An 11,023-nucleotide genomic window follows, 5' to 3' on the forward strand; every position below is an offset into this window, starting at 1 on the left:
CTTTTACACTTTTGTACAGGTGAGATGCTTTTGGCATTGCCTCTCATTCAGGAGTGGCTATAATGTAATAAATGCAACATCTGAAGTTTCTAGTGCTCTTATCTTATCATCTAATTATCCAGCTTTCCATTAATTTGCTTGAATACAGAACTGAGAACTGCCAGATCCCTTTGTGAAAACATTTTGTGACTTACACTCTTTGTTACTGAGTATTTTCCACCATCAAGTCAGCAACAAGCACAATAATTAAGCACTGAAAATACAGTATTTTTCATTGTTCAGTTAGGTTTTCATCCCATGACACACGTTTTACACTTGTCCAACTTTTCATTTAAATAGCATTAGCGCAACAAAATGTATTTGTCAACTATTTTAAAAACAATAAACTCTTACTCATGACATAAAAAGAAACAATTAAAAAAAATGACAGTGTTTGGAATTGATAGTATTTGGAAATAAAGGTTTTGTGTTTTATGTGAGGGGAGTAGTTGTATTCATATAGTTTGAATATGAGAGATGCATGACCAACAAGACTGATGAATTTTGGAATATTTTTTATTGTGGATTTATTATCACACAACATTGCAGTTATATTTTTTTACATTCATTTATCACATTCATCTCTAACTGTAAGCCATAGTCATCAAAATGAACTATAAATTCATGTGTTTTTGATTTAAATAACCAAAACATTTGACTGGTCAGTGATATTCTAATTGTTTGAGATGCGCCTGTGTTTGTGCTTCCAGAAAGAACTGAATCAACATAACTTTTTTAAATTGTGAAATGTCTCACAATGTTTTGCTATAACTCCTTCCATTACGAAATTAGAATTTATACCAACCGGTGTATGAAAGTTGGATGCAGCCTTTGATAGCAACTGCTAAATTTGCCACGGCAGTATTAACTTTTGTTTAGTCTCAACTGAAGGTCTCTCTCTGTTTCTTTGGTGCTCCGGTTTATACTAATTCTTGCATGCTTTTGTTTTTAACTCCCCCTCCTTCTTTTTTTTCTAATTTCTCTAAAAGGACAGTTTTTGGTGTGAGGAAGGCTGACCCTGCTCTTGTTTTCTTGCCATGTTAAAGATTTTTTTTAGTCTGAATTGACGTCATTTAGTTGAGATCAGACTCTCTCCTCCCCCCCCAGCCCTATGACCCTCATTCCACTGTAATAGAAGCCATATGAGAGGGGGAGTGAGGGTGATGATGGGGGAAGGGAGCTTATGATTGGGCCTCACATATATTTTGTACATATACAAATACCACTCACTGTTCACTGCACTGGCTTGCATCGTTTAATTGTGTTGTACTTGGAAGTGCTTCTGCAACATTTGTCATTGAACAGATATCATACTCTTTTATTTTAAAGGTTTCAGATGAAATGGGGCTTCAGTCACACTGGTATTGTATGCTTGCACATGTTTGTGTGTTTACAGTTGCTTACTGCAGCAACAGGCTAAATGCATTTTTTTTTTGGCAAGGGTGCCAAAATTCTCCTTCACCAGTGAGCTTCGCAGTATATCTGTTTTATTGGGTTATTTTTATTTCTACCCATTGAAAAGGTTCCAGGCATCAATGGAATGCACTGCCCTGCAAGATTGGACATGCTTTACCTACACTGTCTCTGCACCCAGAGGTCAACGAGGACATACTAGAACCCATCAGGGCAGTCTTCTTGTACTTTTACCAAAGAGTGGTTTGCACTGTAATGTATGAATTTCAGTGACAATAAAAAAGTTACACGCTATAATTTCAGTGTAGCTGCTTGTTCTTTTGCATACATGTGCTTTGCAGGACCTTAAAGTAGGAAAAGAAGGTTATTTTTATCTAAAGATGAAATGTGTTAGTAAAAATTTATCTGTTGGTCCTTCTTTGAATAAATAAAGATTTACCGTGTAAAGTTGGTTAAATCTGTATTTCTGTAGATCTGTTTAATTTTTTTTTTTTTTTAGTAATACGTTAATTTGTAACATTAGATCCCAAACCAAACTTTAAGCAGTAGACACTGCCTATTGTGCCCCTAAGACATTTCTTTTGTGGTTTTAGTCTTTTACACCCAACTATCCACCTACAAACAGTTGTTATCTACGGCAGAGCATCTCAAACGTGTTGTTCGAACAAACTTTGTTTTGTACCCCATCATGACAACAATTTAAAGTCATTTTCTATATTTTACACATCATGTATTGTTAAATAATTCAGGTAATAATATATAACTACCAGTAGGAAGATTTTAATAGCTATATCGGTTTAATTTGGTGGAGTAAACGGGTCTAATGGAAATAGGATGCAATATAAAAATATGGTTGAAAAAAACCAGCGTATCAAAGATTAATATCAAGGCTGAGTAAATATAAGAAAATGTCTCTATATAAAAGAAGCTATCTGCAGTATGCCGACCCTAACCTGACCTTATGGGAAAAAAACTGTTTTAATGCAGCTAAACTGGAACATTTTCACTAATAAAAAGGCTCTGCCCTTCTCTGATGCTACGTCCTCCACCCACCTTAACTGGTGTTGGTGCCTTTGTACAGCATCCTCTCTTCTATCAGTCTTCCCTTCGGCAGCTGTGTCTACCATGTAGAATGCCACAACCATGCTTCTCTGTAGGATTCTTGGACTTTATAAATTCCTATATGAGTACAGGCCAAATAGCCTGTTTAAGGTCATAGGTCAGCATCTTCATGTATTTTAAAGGTAAAGAGGACGATGTTTTATTTCCAGGTGGATCATCTAAATAAGTAGTCCTCCTAATTGTCAATCATTCTGGTGATGTGTTTACGTAAGCCATCCTCGTTATCTTTTTCTGAGCATGCACACTTTCAGGCGTATATCTGTGGTGTGCTATGATTTCAGATAGTCATTGAAGCTCACCTTTCTCACTGCGGTTCTTTAAAAATGGCCGAGGGTTTATGAGAAGAAAAGAAAGGCCTCAGAAGAGACAGATATACTGTATCCCGGAATGCTGTGCGCAGAGAGCTCACCTCGCAAAGCATTATGGGATTTGCTGTCACAGTGATAAAGATGGTGCACGCACCGAGTGGTGGAGGAGGAGTTGCGTGACCAGCAGGGAGCAAAAAGTAGTGATTGTCTGTCTGAATGGTCAGTTAACTGAGTTCACTACAAAGTTTACTATATAGTCCCCGCTCTATATAGTGATTGAAGGATTTAGGGGTTAGGGCGGACGTTCGGACACAGTAAGCTTCTATGAGCTATGAGAACATCAACTTTTAAACAGAGTGTGCATGAGGAGAAATGAGCTTGTGCACGCTCTGCACACATTTAATAGGCGCACCCTCTCGGGAACGGGTACAGGGTTGTGCATGTGCATTTTTTTATCTTTCAAAAAAAATCACGAAAATTCTCCACAATATCTTTAAGTCCAAACTCTTGCTAAACCTTTTGCAATGTTTTCATTTTATACAGTTTTTTGTTTAATCTTTTTTAGTCATTCGGGTTGTTGGAGTGCTTTGGATCAATGTCCTACTGAATTACTCAAGTAGGCCTGAGCAACAGAATATCTTCCAGCAGAACTCAGCTGTCCAAAAGTGTAGTTAATCAATAAAGGGGTCAATATGTTTACATAAGATTTGAAAAACTTTTATAACATTTTAAAAAGATATCCTTAATCAAAACTGCATTTTTTAAATGCTTTTCAAAAGTTCTTATACAAATAAAGATCCGCCTCAGGAAATGTAACATTCATGAAGAAGAAAGCTGTGTCCAGGTTTAGTATTGAAAATAAACTGGAATTATAAGAAACAAACATTCCTTAAACTGTAAGTTTTATTTGCTGTAAGGTATATACATTTAAAAAAAAGCTGAAAACTTGATCTGCTGGTTGGGTATTTCTATGATTCATTGTTTTTACCTTTTAATGAGATACATATTTCTCACAAGACTGATTCCAGCACAAAATACAGTATGGCCACTGAAACGTTTTTAATCTGAGTGCTGTGTGAAAGTATTACACAACTTGAATCTCATTCGTCTAAATTATACCACTTGAAAAGTGGGTCATCCAACCATTTTAGATATTAAATTCCCTTTAAGATTTTAAAAAGTAACAGAAACCCCACCAAATTGGACATTGCACATTACCATGAATGATTTACTTTTAGTATTTCCTGCATCTTTTTTTTCTGTCCTGATCATTTTTCCTCCCTCATTTCCCAGCTGTTTGTCATGTCATTGGGCTTCATAGGCTTCACAGTTTTCCCATATGTTCACTCTGGCTCTCCGAGTCCAGACTGAAGTCTTTAACCTCTGGAAGGATTTCAAAAATTTTATCCAAGCTGCCTCATGAGGATAAGACACAGCTCACATTTTAGACATGCCCTCATTTTTGTCCTCAGGAAACTTAGTTTACTTTAAAAAGTTCAGTTTACCCCAGTATCTCTCAATTTCTCATGTATTAAATCACATAAGACATCTGATCAGATGTGATTTACCACATCTGACATTTCACATGTTAGTGTCACATGTAAAAATTCATGAAACATTACTGCCTTCCATTTGTCATGTTATTCATATAAATAATGTTCTAGAAATACTAAGTTGTCACAAGAGAAACTTTTCTCCATGACATAAGAATACAAATGAAAATACCTTTTAAAAAATGAGTATGTGAAGCATGTTTTATTGTTTGTTTTTGCATGTGGGAAAAAGAAAAATTATGTAACCTGTGAAACGTACCGAATCCACAGGTAAACTCTACCCTAGTTTTTGCACATTAAATTTCCATGTAGTAACATGTCAAGCATGCGGGGTCAAATATGTTTAACATGTAAAGAATTCCAAGATTCACAAGTCAAAATGTCATCATGCATGAAAAATGTAAGCAAATTGGATTTTTTTTCCCCCCACAATTTACATGTGAAAAATACTGAATGGAGCAACAAGTAAAACACATTAGGAGAAACAGACATGCAAAATATTTTTCTGCATATAAAATATAGGAAATATGTATTTCTGTAAAAAAAAAAACACGCATTGTTCAGAGTATTTTTTTATATAATTCAAACACGTAAAACCTAGGAGAAAACTTTTATGTGAAACCTTTAAGTGGATTTTTGCTTGTTAAAATTAAGTTAATGATTTGGAAAGTAGATGTCAGAAATCTCACATTTAGATTTTCTTACTATGTTTATATGCAGAAAGTCTACGTAGTAAAATCTAAAAGTCCTATATGAATACTTTTCTCCATGTTCCTTTAGTACTAAATATGTAAATTGTTTTACATATTTTTTTGAGGTTGTATCATAGTTGCTTCGAAAATTTTTATTTAAAAATATTTTACAACAACAGAGAAAGTTTTAATAGATCAGCTTCTATGTTTCTTTTCTATCTCTTCTTTCACCGAGCCTGTTTGGGCTGGAAGATTTTCCTCTCCACTGTCGCTGCATGCATGCTCAGTGAGAGGGATTGCTGTAGAGTAAATGACACAATGCAAGACAATAGCAACTGACACCACATGATCATCAAAAAGGAGCAAAAATCCTTGAAAGTCAAAGACTTTAAGCAATCGTTTGAGTTTCATTTGATAGAAACGTTGTACCATTTTGTCAATTGGTGCAATTTGAATGAACTGAATTGAAAAAACTGAATAAGTGAAATATATTCTCATGTTTTACCTGGAAATTGTATTGTGCACTAATGACATAGGTCTTTTTTACTCCTTTGTTTTGTTTCCATCTGTGAAACACATTTTGACATATTTCATATTTTACTGTGTTAATCGAATCATACAGTTCAATATTGACTCGGGTGAAAAATTTTTTGGATTTGACAAGACCTAAATATAACACAGCCAAAGCTGGAATGTTATTGGATAGCATTATTAGACACTGAGAGACCCCACTTCCTCTCCAGTCTCCATCCTCCTTCTTCTAGTCATCCATCCCTGTCTCTTTGCTGCTGTAAGGGATTAAGTGGACAAAACATCTGGATGTAAAAACTGGATCAGATGAGATTTCCAGTGACAGCACCAATAAAAAGCTTCATTTTTTAAGGTTGCAGAAAAATACATTAATAGCCTTACAACATAAGACCTACGTTCACATTTAAACGTGAACATGCGCTCTTTGTTTGAAGCCGATTAGAAAAACTTTTTCTCTTCCACTCAGCCCAAGGCTGAAGCTGTTCCCACTTCATCTGTGTTTGATAAAGCTGAGAGGAATAGAGCTGATTATGTGAGTAAAGTCCAAACAAACCAATAAAATTGCCAAATCGGACTAAAATGTCTGTCCCCAGTAGTTATCGATCAAATGTTTCATCTACAGGAAAAAAGCAGAAAATTATGGTATCTGTGTCTAAAAAAAACCCCAAAAAAACAACAAAGCTGCAGTTGCACAAGGCCCCATCTCCTTCCTCCCACCCATCACATACTGGAATTTCATTTAGTCAATTGGCTCTCAGTATTGCACCTCTCACTTGCCAAGGTGGGGGATTCTTTCCCCTCACTAATGGAACGTCACTCTCATTTCCAGAGCGAGGCGGATGAAAGGGAGAGAATTGGAGCCCCATTGAGGGGAAATAGGTTTAGCATTGCAGGGCACAAAAGACAGCTGTGCAGATTTGTGACCCTCAGCAGGTGGCATATGTCATGAGATGGATTCCTGCGTATTGTTTTTGTTTCTGACATAAAAAACCAAAAAGGTTTGTAAGGTGCATGGCTTTACTTAAGCAGTTAAAGAAAGGGTGTGAACATTATCCGGTTAAAAACCCCATGACACAGTCACTGGTTAAAATCTGCAATATTATGTAAAAAAAAAAAAAAAAAATGTAAGGAAATTGATGCATATGGAACTTGGTATAGTTGGACCAGGGGCTTCTGTTGGGTCTGTTTTAAAGTTCATAGTTGTGGTCTTTGGGTTGTGAGCCTCCTATTGTCTGCAGGGTAGTTTATGGCTCCTATTGTCTTTCAAATAATTATTTTAATTGTCTGTTTTCCATTGTCAGCAGTTTGTATGGTTATTCTGTTTAACAGTAGTTCTGTCACGGTTGGGTTGAGGTTTTGAGGACCCAAATGCAGAGACAGAGAGAAAGAAGTGAATTTTGCAGATTTAATGGAAATACTGTGGAAAAATCCGAAAAAATTCAAAGAACCCAAAAAAACACATGAGGGAAACTCACATATGGAGCCAGAGACAAGGGAAACAACAAAACACAACAAACCAGCAATGAGTGACTGCAGAGGTGAGGTATATATTGGCAGACTGAACCAAGACAAGCTAATCAGCAGATTGTAGTGGGCTAACAAGAAGGGACCAAGGGAGAAGGAAACAAACACAAGAGGGCAACAGAGAGTAACACAAGAACTAAACAACTCAGCACTGGTAGAACTACAAAGACACAGAACACAAAGAAACTAAAAATAAACCCAAGCAGCGGATAGAACCCTGACAAGTTCTCTTTTTTTAGGTTTAACAATCAAGAGATGAGAAAATGTTTGTTATGCATTATGCCAACAATTTGTGAGTTTATCCAAAGAAAAGTTGATCGTAATTTTTTATTTTTTATCTTTATTAGGACTAACAGTGGCCTGTCCTGGAAAAATAAGGGACACGTGTGATAATTGAGAGTGTGACCAAACAAGAGATCAGCTGATCTGCATTCCTCTGTAGACATCAGGGAGCTGCAGTCTGACCCAAAAACCTCTGCATCCAGGACCCCTAATCAGCTCTGATCTAGATCATAAAAATACAGAAAGTTTTTTTCTTAGGCATCAACAACACAAAATGATCACTGACTCAATTTAAGCTGTAATATCTTTATAAATGAAACATCTGTTAGCTAGGATGGATTCAAAAACTTCAACCTGGATGTCTTATTGAATGTTGGCAGGATAGTTTAGCTCTAATGGATAAAATCTGAAAAAAAACTGACATATGGTAATTTCTAGTGCAAAACTTTGATATTACCTTAGTATATTGTTACTTACCCTTAATGGTTTCACTGTTCTTAAAGTCTGACCATGGATAAAACCCCAATAGCAGTCTGCTCCATGGCAATGTCACAACCTCATGGATTATTATGCAGTAAGACAGGTTATGCATGGAAAGAAAAGGAAGCAACAATGACATTACTTTCAAAGCTTATCCCATCCTCTCTTTGGTAAACTAATCTTATACCCCTGTCACAGTATGACTTGCATTTAATTTAGTCGCAACCTTCCCTCAGACTTCTTAGAACTTAAACAAATGTTATATAACACTGTGCAGGAGCTATGGCTACACATCATCGATTGTGTTCATCCTCTATAAATATGGAAAACAATTAAGTGCAGCAGTGATATCCGGGAAAAGTAATATATTCCTAGAGGAGCCTAGCATCACAGGTATTCCACCAAACTTATCAGTAGGTATGCAGATCAACTTTGAAAGAGTTATTCATCTCACATTTGAAGAGTCACACATAAAAAGAAAAAAATAATAATGTATTATGTGCTTTTTAAATACAGTAGCTGATTATAACTAGATTTAAAATCTCATGTTTCAGGTGACCCTCAATCAGTGGCGGTTCTAGACCAAATGTACCAGGGGGCCAGGAGGGAGCCAGTGTGTTTTCATGGGGGGCACAGAAACGTATGAAATAAAAAACAGGGCAAGGGATTAAAATATATTAAGAGAGCTCCATGAAGTGAAATTTCTATTCAGTTAGGTTTAATTAAAATTATATATCTTATCAGGTCAATATCTATTCATAATTTATGAATTTTACATATTTTTGACATATTTTAAGTAAAAAAATACAGTTTTCTTTAAAATCAGATTTAGAATGATAAATTCAGCTGTAAATTTTGTTTTAAATTTGTTTTGAAAAAACATTTAGCAAATGAAAAATGGGATCCTATCTCAATACCACTGAAGCTATCACCTTATTGTTTTTAAATAATTAGTAAAACAGAATTTGTAAAGAAAAAAAAAATGAAATAGATCCAGAGGACCGATCAGAAACCATGTCTGTTCCAGTACATATCATCATTAGAATTACTTAGAGTATTATGTCTACAGTACAGGGGCCAAAACAGGAGCCAGGACATGATCTACAGGGGCACTGGTCCCCATTGGCCCCTCTCTAGAACTGCCTTTGCCCTCAATCACTCCTTAGAAGCTTTGGCTAAACAGTAAAAACAGCCCTCTGAGGCCCCCAGTGGATGAAGAAAAAAGAACAAGGCTGTCTATATATTTCCCACAGCCATCTTTTCACCTGCAAAGAATAAGGCTTTATGTTTATTTTCATATCTACAATGTTCAAAAGGATTGCGGTTCCATTTTCAGGAAGCTACATCATAAAGCAAAGATACCATGGTGGTGAAAACACGGTGCCAACCACAGGGATGTGTGGTTGTTAAGTGAAACTACCCACGTGCCCAAAGCATTCAAGACATAAAATCTCAGCTGACGGCACTGTGCTCTATTGACAGCAAGCTGCACTAAGAGTGTGTTCCTTCCATCCACATTTTGGTGCCCTATGCAAAAGGTTTCAACTCTTTTTCTTCAAATAGCTTCAGCAAGAAGCATGAGAAAAAATACACTGTCAGGCAGAGATAAGGCTACAGTCTGAGAAACTCAGACTGTAGCCTTATCTCTGCCTGGAACTTTGTCGACCTTACTTCTGCTTTCCCTGTAATCTCTACTTTTTGATCTGTGCTCTTTTTAAATCATCAGATATAGTTCTTTTTTTAAGGGCTGACAATATTTCAGTCTTTTTAATTTTTTTTTATGTTTTTCAAAGTAAGACATTTGTCTATTTCTTTATTTCTGTGGACTTTTCATAACTACTAATTACTTGAATGTCTACTGAAAATAAATTTGCATATATTAATAAAAATATATAAAAAGTAAATTTTTTACACTCCTAATTTAAACAAATAAAGTAGTCTTGCTTTTTAAAATCCAAATTGTGAGTTTTCTATTTATATAAAAAGAATTTTACTGGCGTTATGAAAACACACATATTAAAAAAAAGTTTTATTTATTTTACTGTTTTCTTTTTTCAAGCTAAACTGAAAATATAACAACATGTTTCCCTTTTTTTTTGGTAAAGGTGTAAACAGATTCAGCAAATTTTATCAATAGTGCATTTTTTTTTAACTCTAAACCTTGGAAACAGATAGGGGCCCAGGAATTATTTACATAAAAATTCAGAAAAAAATTTAAAATTGGTTGCCGTTACAATACAGTTCAATTTCAATTTAGACTATTCATTTATAATAAAGCACTTCATTTTTAGGTTATGTTTATTCACAAAAATATAATATACAGAAAAGTCAGCCGAAAAAAACAACAAAAGTGTCTCAAATTATACTTTAGGCAAGAAGTTATAAGTATTCTTAACATGGCACAAATATGAAATAAAAAAAAAAATACTTCTCAAACCTACAGCACTTAACACATTTTAGAATAAAGCATTAATAATTCTGGTTTAAATAAGTATTTTCTCCAGGTTTTGTTTTAAAAGCCATACTTTAAGTTGGGGATTTTTATATGGATTTTATAATTGTCATTTTATACTCTTAGACAGCAAACGCTAAACAGGTTCTAACAACCTTCGTCTGTTATACAGATATAAGAAAACATCTTTCATTGCTCTCAATAAAGGAAAACCAAAGTTGGCCAAGTATCTTGCTGACATCAATGAGGTAAAATACACATGAATTTTTTTTTGGGGTCCCTTCCATCTATCAGTCCCTAAAATGGTCCAACATGTCATTAATTGTCTTCCTCATAATGCCTGACTGAAACTGTTTCAAACTAGATACAGATTCTGTCTAGAAAGCATGTTAAATAGCTTAAAGAATTGTTCAATGGCATAAGCCGGTTCCCAACTGGCATAAACCGGTTCCCAACTGGCATAAATCGGTTTCCAACTGGCTTAAACCGGTTTCCAACTGGCATAAGCCGGTTCCCAACTGTCATAAGCCGGTTCCCTACTGGCATAAATTGGTTTCCAACTGGCTTAAATCGGTTTCCAACTGGCTTAAACCGGTTTCCAACTGGCTTAAATCGGTTTCCAACTGG

Source organism: Cyprinodon variegatus, unplaced genomic scaffold (assembly GCF_000732505.1).
Source record: "Cyprinodon variegatus isolate N-32 unplaced genomic scaffold, C_variegatus-1.0 Scaffold230, whole genome shotgun sequence".
Taxonomy (NCBI): domain Eukaryota; kingdom Metazoa; phylum Chordata; class Actinopteri; order Cyprinodontiformes; family Cyprinodontidae; genus Cyprinodon; species Cyprinodon variegatus.